Consider the following 15,850-nt stretch of genomic DNA (forward strand, 5'->3'; position numbering starts at 1 on the left):
GCAGTGTATTCCAAGCAGAGGTATACGCAATCAAACAAGCAGCTGATTGGCTATTCACCTGCGAATAAACTGTGAAGGAAGTAAATATTTACTCCGATAGCCTAGCGACAATCAAAGTCCTCGATCAATGACGGTACATGCGAAACTAGTCAGGGAGTGCTTGGCTTCACTTCCGATGGCATCCGAATTATTTGATATAAAGCTCATCTGTGAGGTGGAAGAGCTGACCAGACAAGGGACCTGTGGATCCTAATCCTCTCCTTTCCCCGCGAAAGGATCGTCAGCGGTCTGCTCTTGGAAAGATGGGCTTCATGCCAACTCAGCGAGCGCTAGACAAGAACACTAACTTGTAAGTTTGCGGAATTTTTCTCGCTACGTATGGATGGGAAGCAAACGAAGGATCTTTCAAAGTTGTCAAAATTTCAGCTTTCCAATTTAGTGCGTTTTCTCACAGGACACTATCCGCGTGGCATGCATACTGTGATACTTCGAATTACCTCGAGTCCTTTCTGCGTCAACTGTGTGGAGATTGGGGTGGAATCAGCTCAGCACCTTCTTCTTAGCGGCCTGCTCTCGCGGGGCTAAGACTTAGGCATCTTGGCTCTCGCTTCTTTGCTACGCTTGCTGATATAACAGGTCTTAGTACTAAAAATCTGATGAATTTTATCAGCAGCATAAAACGGTTAACGCAATCGCAACGCAGCCATCGTTCGTAATTCGCATTTACTTAACCACACCTTCTCCCCCCACCCTCTCCTCTTTCTCCTTTCGTCCTATCGGTCTTCCTACGCTTTACCACCTTCGCAATGGTGTCACAAAGAATGAATTCGATGTTTTTGGCCAAGCCCCACTATTTGGGCAACCTTCTTGATCTCACCTAGCACCAAAATTTAACAAATCATAATTGTCTATACATTTTTTCACTTAGTAACATTTGTTGCCGTGTTTTTAGGGTGATTATTAATAACCAAAATTTTGATTTTAAAAACCAACTAGAGTTCGTGGTTCATGAGACCTTATGAACTTTTTCAACCAGGAACTCAAATATTTATTTCTTCCATTGCGCACCCGAGCGTATGAGTGACGTGAAAATTGTCTCCTGTGGAAGCGTTGCGAAAAATTACTAATTCCAATTTATTTAGGGGAACGCATGTTTTGATTCATAGGCTATTTGGTACAAAGATTCTGAATATGTAACTGCGAAATGTTTCTCAACATCAGACATGCCAATTCTTCTAACTGTAGAGCTAATCACAAAAATAAACAACACTTGAATCAATAGAGGAAAAGCATTCATTAGTCGCAAATGTGGGCTTGGGGAAAAAGCATCTGATAATCACACTGCCCACCGCCCAAAAGCTTGCGCTCACAATGCGCTTGAGCTTTTACTCAAGTAAAGCGCATGCGGCTCACAAATCATCTGTACACATTCCTTTGCATGTCCTGCGCTATCAACGCACACCAGAGCCACAACGAATGGGGCATGCAACGGAATTTAGTATCCGCAAAACATTCAACACCAATAGTACGACAGAAGCATAGGTGATGCGCGCGCGTTCACACTGCTTCCATGCTGGCCATAACAGAGCATAGCACACAGCTTTGTGGAAAGAAATAACAAAAAAGTGAAAAGGAAAAAAATAGAAGAATAAAAAACAAAATGTGACAAGTGAACAAGAAATTTCGTATATGCACATACATGTGTGTGTATACATATCGTATGTATGTACATGAGAAAAGCAGGCAAGGAATATTGATGTACGCGCACATATGCACAACTACACAAGCGAAAAACGAATAACACTAAAAAGGAGGCAAAATGAAAATTTGTGTTTCTGTGCATATATTTGAATGAATAAATGAAACGAAATAAAATATACGAAATGTAATGCCAAGCAGTGTGAAATGTGAAGTGAAAAAGCAAGAAAAAAAAGTGCAAATATTTATATTAAATTATAGAAATGTGTTAGTTTACGCCAAGTTGTGTGTTGTGTTGTGCCAACATTGCGTCTGTCAGCTGGGTGGAAAGTTTCTTTTGCTTGTTTGTGTGTGTACATGCACAGGTGTAGTTGAAACGCGTGCGTTCTAGGCACACACACACACACCCACACAAAGTCACACGCACCCATTGCGGTGTACGGCGTAGCGGCGGACAGACGCATAAAAAGGACACTGTGGAATAGAGAAAAAGAATGTGGCAGATGAGCGAAAGTGGCGTGTGCCGTACATAAGCAAAGCCACACACACGCACGCACTCATATATAAACATAAATATGTAGAAGAGAAATGTGCCTGCAAATTTTGTGGCAAATACAAATGAGCGCACGAATAGCGAATTAAAATAAATTATTACTTGAATTGGGTCTGAAGGCCGAAAGTTTAACACGTCTGTATGTATGCAAGTGGATATGAGTTATATATGAAATACGTTTACAAAGAGTTATTGCTGGTTGTGGCTACTAATGATTAAGCTAGGTGTGGAATAGAATCCCTTGTAGGTTTCATTATTAGAAAAAAGAAAAAAAGTAGGCACAATAATTAGGTGTTGGCGTAAATCACTCATACAATTACAGTCTCTTTGCTGTTGCCTTTTAAGCCATTTATTTGTGTAAGACACAAATACCCGTCTATGCATTTACTATTTCTGTAAGCACACACACACACATACACATATTTACATACACATTTTAAACCAAATGTATTTACTTACGTATAAATGCCTGCGTGATGGTCTATATGCCGATGTTGCCTCCCCCACGTGGTTCCTTATGTTTTGAATAGCCAGTTTTGCTGACTGACACCTTTACTCCACTCTTAAAACCTCACCTCAATTTCAATCCATTAACCCTTTTTCGCTATTTAGGCTGCTTTATTTCCGTTGCGAGCTTTCAGGCGTTAGTAAATGAATAGCAAACGCTTCAAAAAATAATGAATAACTAATTGTTTTGAATAAAATTTCTGTCAGCAGACAGTGCGCACATCTTTTAGAAGCCAAACAAGAAACTCGCACAAGTATAAATGTTTAGAAATCTGCAAAGATAGGTCATTACTGAGACCCTTTCTGGATGACTTCATTTTTTCGGTTCTTTGCGACTTAGGTAGGCCGCATATTGCCTACTGATGATTTGCAGGTAATTCTAGATAATACATATAAGTCATGATGTATGAGTATGTGTGGCTTACAAGGATTTTAAAGTTAAGACGAATATAACATTATTGGTATTAGTACTAGTATTTATTGCAAATAGAAGGAAAATATATAAAATTTGAAATTTACTTATTCTAATATCAAGGAAAAAAATATTTACAATAATTTATTTTTCGTGCAAAACAACTATTCGGTTTACTGTTTTTAAAACCAGTTAAACTCTTTTATTAAGTAATCTCTGTATCTAGAGGCTTATTTAATGAAACGCAAAAGTTTATCCCAATGGTGATTTTCCTCATTGAGAATCTCAATCAGTTGTGAATCATTTAAGGTAAATTTTCCGAAAAAGACTTTCCTATATTTTCTTAATATGGGGCAACGCGCCAGGAAATGTGCTATGTTTTCAAGCTTGCCTAAATTACACATTGAGCAAGTTTTAGTTTCTGTGTCAAATCTGTTGTTATGTAAAATTATCATGTCACTTCTAGCACTCATTATCCACATGCTCGATTCTACAGGGTTTTTCAATAAGGGCGGGTAGATGTTGAAATGGAATAAAATGGCGTTTGTTGTGTGGCACGTAGCGCCGTCCTGCTGGAACCACATATCGTCTAGGTCCAAATCAAATGTATCAGCAGACTTTGTAGACCTGTTTTTGAGTAGTTGCAGTTTAATCCGTGTTTTTACAATATTTAATCCACTGAGTGTTAGTTTGCTAAAAAATTACGTAAATCCTTTAAAAGCGGTTCTTTTGTCCGGGTAAATCAAAATCGCGATAAAGTTTAACATAACTACTTGAAATACTGCGAAAAAGCCTTGTTGTTTCACCTGTTAAATTGTTTGAATTTACTAACATGCCAAAAATGTCAACACGAACAACGGCCTTGAACAAATTGTCTCCATCCCCGCAAACGCCTTCAGTACAAAGTAAGTCCCTTAGTACCGATGCATCAAGCGCTACTCTCAATGCGTGGTTTGCGAAAATTGAGAGTCGCCTAGAATCACAAAAGCAGAGCATCATTGAAGAGCTAACATTACGACTAAGAGAATCGGAAGAGCGAGTAATGGAGCGATTCAGTGAGTTATCAGCGGATGTTATGAAGTACTTGAAGTCGGCAGTTAAGCACATGGAAGAGCGCGTAAAAAAAACTGAACTGAAATGTGCTAATGTAGACAAATTGCGCAGCGAGGTATATGCACTCACCGAACAACTAAATGTATATGAGAACAACGCAATATCAACAGATGTGATTGTTAGTGGGTTGCCTATAAGGAAAGATGAGGACATTCTAAATGATTTCTCCAAGCTGTGCCAAACGCTTCAAGTAAGACTAGCGCCTGTACGTTCTGCTTTTCGGTTGCGACCAAACAATAAAAGCGTAGCTCCAATTTTAATCAAATTGAGCTCTGCTGCAGATCGCTCTCAACTGCTGAAAGCTGTAGCTAAATTCTGCAAAGATAAGAGACGAGCACTTTCTCTTAGTGATGTCGGCGTCAGTATTGAAGGGAAGCTATTTATCCACGAACGTCTTACGAAAAAAAAATCGCGAACTAATGCGTTTGGCTATGCAATATAAAAAGCAAAAGCGTCTAACGTCAGTTTTCTCTGTTCGTGGGCAAGTGTTTGTTAGAGCTCGGCCCCAAACTGATGCTGTAATTATAACTGAAAAAACGAGTATAGAGAGCATTGCAACTGCTAATATGTAAAACCAAAAACATTTATGCGTTATATTATTAATGTTATGTCTGCGTTAAATTTATTCTCTTATTTATCATTTATGTTTTCCAAACTCTTTGCTTTACATTGTAATCATTTTTATTTTAGTATCATTTCTATTTCGTTCATCTCATTTGTACTTTTCATATTCTTGGCTTTACAATGTAATCTTTTTTATTTTGATCTCATTCCTATCTATCTCATTATCCCCTTGCTTTATTTAAATTCCTCCACCTTGCTTATACTCCCAACCATAAACTGTCAATGTGTAATGAAATAGCAAAACAAGTAGACAAAGAACATGCAAGAGGATTGCTTAAACTCATTTCTAATCGCTACAATGGGTTTAATGTCTGTCAGTTGAATGCGCGAAGTTTGAATGCTGAAAAAATTGACTATCTAAATTTTGTTTTCGATAATTTGAGCATTGACTTAATATGTATTACAGAGACATGGTTTAAAGACTATATTGATAATAATGTATATTCCCTGTGCGACTATACTATTATTAGATGTGATAGGACTACGAAGACTCGAGGAGGTGGCATTGCTTTATATTTTAAAAATAATTTTAAATGGAAAGAGATCTGTAGATCAGATCCTTTTCAAGAAGTCGAATACATTTTTGTTGAATTTTATGATAACAATACCAAATGTCTTGTTGCATGCATTTACAACCCTAGCAATAGAAATGACCTCTCAGTGATATTTGATAAATTAGCGGAATTCCACATATCCTATGAACATATTATTGTGTGTGGTGATTTAAATGTAGACCTTCTTTGTGATAATTTTTCTTCCAAGAGTTTGATAGATAGTTTCCAATCATTAGGAATTTCCTTAATCAATGAATATGCTACTCGCTTTGCACCCCACTGCAAACCAAGTCTTTTGGATGTATTTTGCGTCAGTGACAGAGATTACGTCAGTCATATTGATCAGCTTCCTATGGCTGGAGTTTCCGACCACAAGTTGATATTCTTATCTTACAACATCCAGTTCAACAGACACAATCAAGAAAAGGAGATATTTTTTAGAGACTTTAAGCTTATTCAGCATGATCTCTTAAATAAGGAGGCTGCCGAGCTTAATTGGAATATGTGTCGGTTATTCACAACAGTGGATGAAAAACTGCAACATTTCAATGTTTTAGTCAGCCATCTATTTGATAGGTTTGTTCCGTTGCGTAAAATTAAAGTCCACGGAAATAGGAAACCATGGTTTACGCGTGAGATATTGTCTTTAATTAGAGAGCGTAGTAAAGCATATAAGAAATGGAAAAATGATAGAAACACTCACTCGTGGCAAAAATATCGTGTAGCAAGAAATAAAGTAACTGGAATCACTAGAGATGCCAAAAGGGCATATCTACAATGGAAGCTCAATGATAGTTTACCTCCGAAAGTCCTATGGAAAAACCATAAAACCTTAGGTGTCTCAGGAGAGAATAAGCCCGTGCGCAGTTTGGACCCAGAAATCTTAAATACTCACTTTCTAGCATCTAAAAGGACTCCACTCGACATATCTGTAAAAGTTCCTCTACGAGTGCATGTTGATGACGGTGAGTTTGAATTTGTGTCTGCAACAGAGATGGATTTGATATAGTGTGTACATACTGTCAAATTTAATGCTATAGGGACCGACGGCATTTGTCTTAAATTTCTTAAAATTATTCTACCATTTGTAGTACCACCACTTACGCACATAATTAACTTGTCAATCACCTCATCTACATTTCCATATCTTTGGAAGATAGCAAATATAATACCTGTGCCAAAAACAAAACAATAAAAACTACCTAACAGTGATAGTATTACTCGATTTTTCAAAAGCATTTGATACTATTGATCACAACATTTTATTGCAAAAATTGTGCTATCACTATAAGTTTGGAGCATTTTCTCTGCAACTAATAAAAAGTTACCTTTCGAATCAGCTACAACAAGTTAAATGTGGTGGTAACTACTCAAGTCTAAAACCAATTACGTCAGGTGTGCCGCAGGGCTCTATTTTAGGTCCAATTTTATTTTGCATTTTCATTAATGATATTGTTGAGTGTTGCCAAAATTCGTCGATTCATCTCTATGCTGATGACACCCAGATCTACCTGTCAAGGCCAATATTGAAGATTTGATAGCAAGGCTTAATGAAGACCTCACTCGTATTTCTAACTGGTCCAAATCTAACAACTTGAAATTAAATGAGTCAAAGACGAAGGCGATTGCTATTTCTCATTCAAAGTATGACCTTAACTCTTTGCCGCCAATATTACTTAATGAAGTAAATATTAACTTTGATGAAATAGTAACTAACCTGGGTTTCAGAATAAATTCAAGATTATCATGCGTTGACCATGTAAACTTTGTTGTAAACAAGGTATATAATATTCTTAGAAAGCTATATTGTACTGCCTACTTACTGACACGGCAAACTAAATTAAAACTTGTTAGATCACTCATTGTTCCTCATGTATCATACGCTGAATTAGTATATTGCAGGCTTGATAATAATTCGAAACAAAAATTGCAAATCGTTTTAAATAATGCAGCGCGTTTCGTGTTTGAAAAACGGAAATATGACCATATATCTATCTACTCAAAACAGATTCTCGATCATAACCTCGACTCGTATCTCAAAATACGCTCTGTTTTGTTCCTGCATAAACTAATATACACACAAAAACCATTGTACCTGTATAAAAACATTAAACAATGCCAGTGCACCCGAACATTGAATCTAATTGTTCCGACTTACACTTACTTGGAATCAGAACGCATGTTCTTTGTCAGTGCCATTAAACTATGGAATTCTATACCAACTACAATAAAGCTTATAAAACAAGCAAGGTGTTTTAAAACTGCAGTTTCTAACTACTTCTAACCTTTAATACCCCTTTCCTTCTCCTTTCTCTTCTTCTCACTTACTACTCTAAGTTTTAGTCTATAAGTTTAATAGTTAATATAGTTTTAAATCTAAGTAGCATTTCTATGTATACCATCCTCGTATTCTAGAATTATAAGAAGATGTACTACCACAAGTCTCTGTCTTCCTATGTACAAAACAAATCAAATAAATTGAAATTGAAAATTGAAATTGAATTTGAAATATGGGTCAATATGGGCCATAAGGAATTGGAAGGACCACCACGTCTACCGAAAAATGGGTGCAATGCGCGCAACGTTTGCGTTAATGAACACTCATTTTGATAATAAAGTTTTATCATTTGAACGTGCTGTTCAATCGTGTAACTTGCCATGATGATTTGGCATTAACAACTGAATAATAAACAAAAGATTTGACAGATGTCACCAAAACAAAATGGCTGCCACAGGGCGCCAAAATCGACCCGCGCCAATTAAAACACCCTTTTTATCATATGTTTTTAAATAAACCTTACCTTTTGACCAATCTAATTCCAGCCTAGCCTGGTTGTGGTTTGTTAAAAGCAATTTTGCTTCTTCTATCCAGCTTTCTGATTGTATGTTATCTGTTCGCCAAATGACATCGTTTTTACTAGACAAGTTCCTTAAATCTCTAATCCTGAAGACTTCTTTCTTTATAACAATTTTGGATAGCTAATGTGGCAGTCGATTTTCTGATTATATAAATAATATTCTGTGCACATACTTAAGGAACAGTTCTAAAGGGAACAAATGATTTTCTTGCATGCCGGTTTCCAAAAAAAGTATGTACCTATGTAGGCATATGTGATGGTAGCTTCAGAACTCGCTTTACAAAACACTTTTGCAATATATCAACTTCTTCAAACCACTCAAAACCTCACACCTGTGCTGCGTATGATTGTATTGAACGACAATTTGCAAGAAAAAGTTTCCATTTAGCTTCAATTGAAATTTCTTTATTTTTTAAAAGACACGCCCACGAAGCATTAATACCATTTTTTGCTGCAGCTGTTCTGTTTTCAACAGTTTCTTTTAAATTTATCTGTGATGTTATTTCTACTCCTAAGTAAGTACAGTAGGTTCTGTTTTTATGCGGCTTTTTTTATGCGGTTTTGAAATAGTGCGGTTTTTTTTTTAATTACAAAATGCATGTCGACCTATCGGGAATTGTACATATAAACAAGATTCTAAACCAGCTAAGCAAAAACTCATCACAGATTCATGCGGTGTATGGAACGTATCTATAGTTATAATATGGGACTAGTGCCCTTTTTTATGCGATTTTATTACATTATTTCAGATTTATGCGGTTTTAGCATTTGAAACGTATCTATAGTTTTACTATAGAACTAGTAGCTTTTTTTAGGCTGTTTTTTTTATGCTGTTTCTTGCGGAACCTATCTACAGCATAAAAACAGAACCTACTGTATATCGAGACACAGTCTGTATTTCGTATTATTACAACAACAATGTGGAGAAAATGAATGGCTGTTAAGAGCCATATAGCCTTTTGAGAATATAATGCTAAATTTTTTAGTTATATTGTGAATATTTGAAGTTCTATCGCCTTTTAAGCAATTATGGTCTCGTGACGCCTAGATGGCAGTAGGGAATATTTCTTAGACCATACCTTTCTTATGTCATCTGTGACATCAGTAGATAAATGCACACTTTTACATAATAAAAAATGGTCGATCTTTAAGAAAAACAAATCGCAGAATTTTAGTGCAAATAATCGTCCAAACGTGTGGATAAAAGTTGATGAAAAAGTCCAAGAAACTGGTTTTGTCGAGGATAGAAAAAGGGCGGAAGATCAAAAATTGGACGTTATGTAGAGAAGAGTGCTGGCATGTGATTACCATTCGGCAGTGCGTATATTTAAACCTGCGTACTTAAAACAGCAAAATGATAGAAATAGGTTTTTCTAATAGCGGTCGCCCCTCGGCAGGCAATGCCAAACCTCCAAATGTATTTCCTCCATGAAAAAAGCTGCTCATAAAATTAAATCCATTTGCCATTCGGAGTCGGCTTGAAACTGTAGGTCCCTCCATTTTTGGAACAACATAAAGACGCACACCACAAATAGGAGCAGGAGCTCCATAGCCACGACATAGTCGGTATTTAAAGATATGATGATGCCATGCACTACATTTAAGTGCTAAGAGCCGTATTTTGAGCCTAAATTTTTACACGTTTTACTTTACACAACATTACGCGTCTTTCGAAGACCCTGCATGGCGAGAGGAAGAAACTTTTTTACCAGGGTCATCTCATATTTAAATATGCTTTAAGTATATTAAACGCTATGACTGGCGTAAGTAGGATTGTTTCTTAATTTGATATCTCTTTGAAATAAATAAAAAATTTGCTATTTTATTGAAAGTTTAACCAAGGGTTATTTGGTTAACATTTGTTTCTTGTTTTGGGCAACGATGGCTACAGAAGTATTTGTATGGCAGTCCATTTGGCTTATATGCTGTGATATATACAAATATTATATATATACGAGTACACCTGTGTTTACAGTCCAAAGAACGCCTTACATTGATCTAATTTTAAATATTAAGGGAGAATGGGGAGTTTTGAGACGGGTTTTGTTTTTGGACCCGTATTACTCAAAATCTTAATATTCTGCATATGTCAACGATGGAATCTTTAGTCAATGAATACTGGAAGCTATTGGTATGGCCTATTTAACAAAACTACAATTTTCCTTAAAATTAAAATTGTATATAATCATATAAAATATAATACAAAATACAAAAATGTGGTGAGTTGTGAGACACCATGGTTTAAGTCAATAAAAATGACTTATTTTAGTTGTTAGTTCTTTATTAAGATGAAAAATAAAAAAGAAAAGACAATTGTTATAAAAATGTGTATAAAAAATGCAATGCCATCAACCTGATGATTCGCAGTGAGAACATGTATAATAACCAGTACGTAAATTGGCACACTTTAGGTGCATAGCTCGATCGCATACATTGCAATGAATGGAATTGTTTCTGCTTAACTTAAAACAATAAAAACTCAAATTTAACCAAAAATTTCATGATATATATACAAACAATGCATGAATATTGCGAGGTACTTATGAAAGATGCGTTAAAACGTCGAAAAAAACGGTGTCTCACAACTCCCCACATTTGTTGTCTTACAACTCCCCAAATCGTTTTTTTTATAAATGGCCGCGTAGTCATAAACACATCGAACGTTCATGCCGAAGTGAATGTGTAAATTCAAAGCTAATAGGACAATTAATAATTTGTATATATTAACATTTGCAATTCGCTTCAACAACTGATCGAATGTATCGCAAAACAAATGATGAAAAAAACTTACAGAGAAGTTCCAAAACACAGTAACTGGAGAGACGCGTCGAATGCGTGTAAATATGGCCAATGCTAGCTGAAAAGAGAGATCGCATCGAGAACACTTCTTGACACTTAAAATCGAATGTAAACAAATGAATAATGCCGAAAGGTAACAATGTCTCACAACTCCCTGTGTCTCACAACTCCCCATTTTCCCCTAATTTATTTTTTATTTCATAAATCTACAACGAAAACCATAGAACACAACTGTTCAAACCTTTTACAAAATTAAAAAAAAAACTCATATAATTCTCATCAAAATTTCAAACTTTCCAATCAGTTGGCGTGGCCGGCGTCTACAGTTTAATGTGGCCTCCGAACGCGAAATGGATTTTTGTGAGCAGCTTTTTTATAGAGGTTTGCCATTGTCTGCCGAGGGCAACCGCTATTAAAAAAAAAGTTTATCTCTCATTTCGTGTTGCATGTCTACTTTGGGTTCTCTACCCGGGCTACGGCTACGGCGGCTTCTACGAGAGTCGTTTGAAAAGTACGTGCAAAAATAAAAAAAACTTAAATTTTTCCGATAAACTTTTTTTTTAATTTTCAACATATTCCCCTTTTAGGCTCTTCCACTTCGTCCAATGCTGTTCTGTTTGTTGATTCCTTCCGAAGAATAAGATTTGTCCAAGTCTGAAAAGTAGCCATTCGTTTGCAATCACCTTTGAATACAATTTTTTCCCCACCAACCATTTCTTCAAATTAGGGAACAAACAATAGTCTGCGAGATCCGAGAAAGCCATATCTAGAGAAAACAGGGGGATGTGAAGCCAGTTGGAAACCTATTTCCATTAATTTTGCGACCACAACTGCTGTGGTGTGAGCTGATGCGTTGTTATAAAGGAAATGTAAAATCACTCGACTTCTTCGATTTAAGCGAACGCCAAACGCAAAGAAATAAACCGATCTAGCTGAAATTTGGTGTGTGCGCTTCCAAGATGTGCTTGTTAGTAGCAAATGATCTCGACACGCGCCAGTAGTGTCATCTCTCTGACTTTGCACGGACGTTTCCAATAACCCTCGTAGTATTAATAAAACAGGCACTCACATTTTTCAAGGATGTTTTTTGTTACTAAAAGGAAACCTTGTCATTAAACGTGGAACTCTATTCCATTCAAATGAGCTCGAATGAAAACTCTAAAGCAGCTCTTTTTGTCAATGTCGCTTTCAGAAATATTTCCCGGAGCTTCCTCTCTTAAATCACTATTGGCAGTTTCCATTTCATGCCTTACTTCTTGAATCCTCTCTGGATGACTGGCGTTGCATTCACCTTTACTGTGTGTATGAAAACTAGTATAATTGAGCCAAACTGCAGCTGCTAAGTTTCACCTGGTTACTTGATATTCGAATACTTTCAAATCATTTTATTGATTCTCGACCTTTTTTCCAGTTTTTGAGAAAGCCAAGTGGGTATAGTGCGATTAAATTCTAGATTCTATGTAAAATGCTTGCTCGAGCTATGGCCACTTTAAAATTTAAAAATAATATATTATTAAAAAAGAAACGTTTAATACAAACTTTTAAGTAAAGGGTTTTCCAAAAACTGGTGTTATTTTGATATTCAAAGAAAAATGCTATTTTTTAATGTAAATCGGATGTTTATTTCATTACAAAGAGGAAGGTATGCCGTTAATTGTGGAAAATGACATCAGACAAATGACCACCACGCCCACGCTTACAGGACAATATCCTTTTCATGAAATTTTCCATAACCGAATTGCAAAGTGGCCGCTCTATGTCTTCGATAGCCTCACAAATTCCATCTTTGAGGTCTTCAAACGACGCTGGGCTGTTGGCGTAGACCTTCTCTTTCACGTAGCCACAAAGAAAAAAGTCACAAGGTGTTAAATCACAAGATCTAGGTGGCCAATTTTGATCACCTCTTCGAGAGATAACACGGTCCGGAAACTTTACCCGTAAAAGATCAATGGTTTCGTTGCTTGTGTGGCATGTAGCGCCGTCTTGTTGAAAATAAGCATTGTCCAGATCAATACCAGCCAATTCCGGCTATAAAAAATCGTTAATCCTTTTTCGATAGCGCGATACATTCATTGATAACACCTGTTATTGGAAAACCCTTTATATTTGAAAGTCATTCGCGATCTTTACCTGCTTCCAGGAGGTGACCCACACGTTGTATACCGGACTACTGCCTTATGATCCTCAACCAAAAGAAAAACTGCTAACGCCCTATATCTCTTCATCCTTCAATCTTGCCCTTAAATATGAGTTGTAGTAGTTAATTTATGGATTTCGTAGGATACGACCCAGATACGATGTTTTTCTACGTTGAATACACCAGAGTAGTTGTCTGCCAGCTTGAGCACTTCGCAGCAATTTTTCCTTATATTTTAAGTAATCTCCGGATAAGCCATATTCCAAATGCTTCCAGTCTGTTCATGTCTGACAATTTTAGCGTCTATATTTACATGCCATGCAGCAGAACTGACTATATATAGCATTTTTTGAAGCGTATTTTTAGTTGCACATTAAAGTCGCGACATTTGAGGATTTTGCCATATTTAAGAAGTGCAGACCTTGCCATTTCAATCCATCCAGTTTTCGTGCAGCAGGCACCCAAAGTAGGCGTACCAGGCGTTGCAAATAAATGCAAAAATAGAAAATTCGATACATTCTTCAGTATCATTACGGCCAAGGTGGTAAATTGTAGCAGGCGACCAAAAAAATGTGTGCTATTTATTGACTCAATACACAATTGAAGGGCTTTACAAAGCGATGATTCCAATTATTTCGTTCTGGTAATATGAATTTCCAAAATGAGGCACGCTCTAGTGGTCAAGCATCGAAAATGGCAATGACATCAAAGAAACGGGAAGTCGGTTCGGCGTGCGAGACATTTTTTTTAATCTAATAGGATAGTTACAGCTATGTAAATTTCTTTTTAGAAGCAAATCGTTCAAAATTTGAAAATGTTGTTAGTTTTTTAATAGTTTTAAATTCAAATTAAAATCAAATTATTTTAAGACTCTATTTAATATAGTTTAGAAAAGCTCCAAATGTTTTCTCATATTTTAAAATTTCAATCACAAAGTCGTTAGTGCATGTTGCCTGCTCCATTTCTATGTCTAGTATCAATGCTTGTATCAATCACTTACACTAGACTTTAGCTTCAAAATTTTCTTCTTAATATTAATTCTCCCAATCACAATTCAAGCCAAGATTGTTGCATATTCTGCGGCGCTTTAATATTTTCTTGGTATGAAAGTTTTAGATAATGATTTTATGCATTTTTCTTAAATAAAATTTTACTTAATAAACAGCTGACTCCTTTCTATTTCCTTAAATTTGTATAAAGTCTTATATCAGATTAAGAACAAAAGCATGGCGTTGGCGCTTTTGCATATACTTATTAGCTTCCTTACTCTACTCTTATCATTGCCACTTAATCATATGAGAAAACTTGAAGGGTCTTTCATTTTCTTCACTTCGTCCTGATCTTTTAGTTTTCGCTTTTATAATCCTTCTATGACTTTCGCTTAGCTCTATTCGACTTTGCGTTGTGTTTATCTGTTAATCTTCATTATTATGCGTACATTTCGCCAAATGTTAGCTGTGCCATATCCTACTAAATTAAACTAATTCCTGCTGAACTGAAATTTCGTTGCTCGAAGCGTGGGAGATAATGAGAATCCGCTGTTGGCGCTGCTGTCTATTTATTTGGTGTCGATTGTCTCAAGAAATGGGAAGTGCGAGCGTAGAGAGTTGTGTGCGAGCAACTGTTTGTGATATCGCCACAAAAACGAGTGTATGTGTGCTATATGTAAACATATGTATAGGCACGTCTACATGTGTAAGTTAAGTTTATCATTTTATGCCTGCTTTTACATAATTAGTGACACCTTTGTTGCCCAACGCAGCTGCAAGGCGTGTAATACAATTTCAGTGTAAGAGTTTAGACTCTAGAAAGGCGAAAGATTTAATTAACTTTGTAAACTTGATTTAATTTTGAAAGAAAACGTTCTGATTTTAGGTTTTTTGTAGGCGAGATGTAAAGTTCATGCCCTATGCTCCAATCAGAGTTAAAGGAAAAAGGTATAATAATAATGTACAAGGAGTATTAATTTTTTGTTTTTGGGGTTCGGAAAAATGGGTGGGAGAAAATTAAAAAAAAAAAACGCTTAATATGGGGATATTTATTTGCCAACTGTTTACCAATGAAGCTGAACGTTTTCTATAAGAAGTATACGCACACAAACAATGTGGCGAGTAGGATGAAACCTCCAAACAAGCGCTAGCATCGTGAACATACCATAATGACCAGCGGCGGAAGTAAAACTCAGTAAAATTTAGCTCAAATTGATTAAGGAAGTTGCACCCGTGAAGGATTCACAATAAATATTTCAGGTCGCAATGCTAAATCGCCTCATGATACTAATAATACACATTAACTATGTAGATGCTGCCGACTGCACTGCTCGTAGGCTGTCTTAGATTTAACTTTGTAAGAGAGAAACCAAAAAGTTTTTTCTCACAGAAAAATTGTCGATATCGTCAGCAGCATTAATTTAGTTTTAATTTATTGTAGTATTGTGTGTTCTACAATATATACATGAGTCCACTTTGCGGCTTAGTATGTATCTTAATGTGTGTGCATGAAAACCATAGTATTTCCGTATTATCAATCTTGGAAGCGGCAAGCGAAGCCTTTTAAAGTGGCAATCGTGAAATGGTCTTAATATAAAGACTGCAT

At 36.2% G+C, this 15,850-nt stretch overlaps 1 protein-coding gene across 11 annotated transcripts in view; it reads left to right on the forward strand.

Annotated features, from left to right (window-relative positions):
• Positions 1-1,044: 1,044 nt before the first annotated feature.
• LOC128855965 (uncharacterized) overlaps positions 1,045-15,850 on the forward strand; it is a 152,089-nt gene continuing 137,283 nt past the window's right edge. For 5 of the 11 annotated variants that reach the window (XM_054091254.1, XM_054091257.1, XM_054091258.1 and 2 more), the window contains exon 1: positions 1,059-1,885. The gene's annotated coding sequence lies outside the window, so the exon portion shown is untranslated. Of the gene's footprint in view, positions 1,886-15,850 lie in introns of all 11 variants that reach the window. The other 6 variants (XR_008453775.1, XR_008453776.1, XM_054091252.1 and 3 more) reach the window with 4 other exon arrangements.

Source organism: Anastrepha ludens, chromosome 2 (assembly GCF_028408465.1).
Source record: "Anastrepha ludens isolate Willacy chromosome 2, idAnaLude1.1, whole genome shotgun sequence".
Classification (NCBI taxonomy): Eukaryota; Metazoa; Arthropoda; class Insecta; order Diptera; family Tephritidae; genus Anastrepha; species Anastrepha ludens.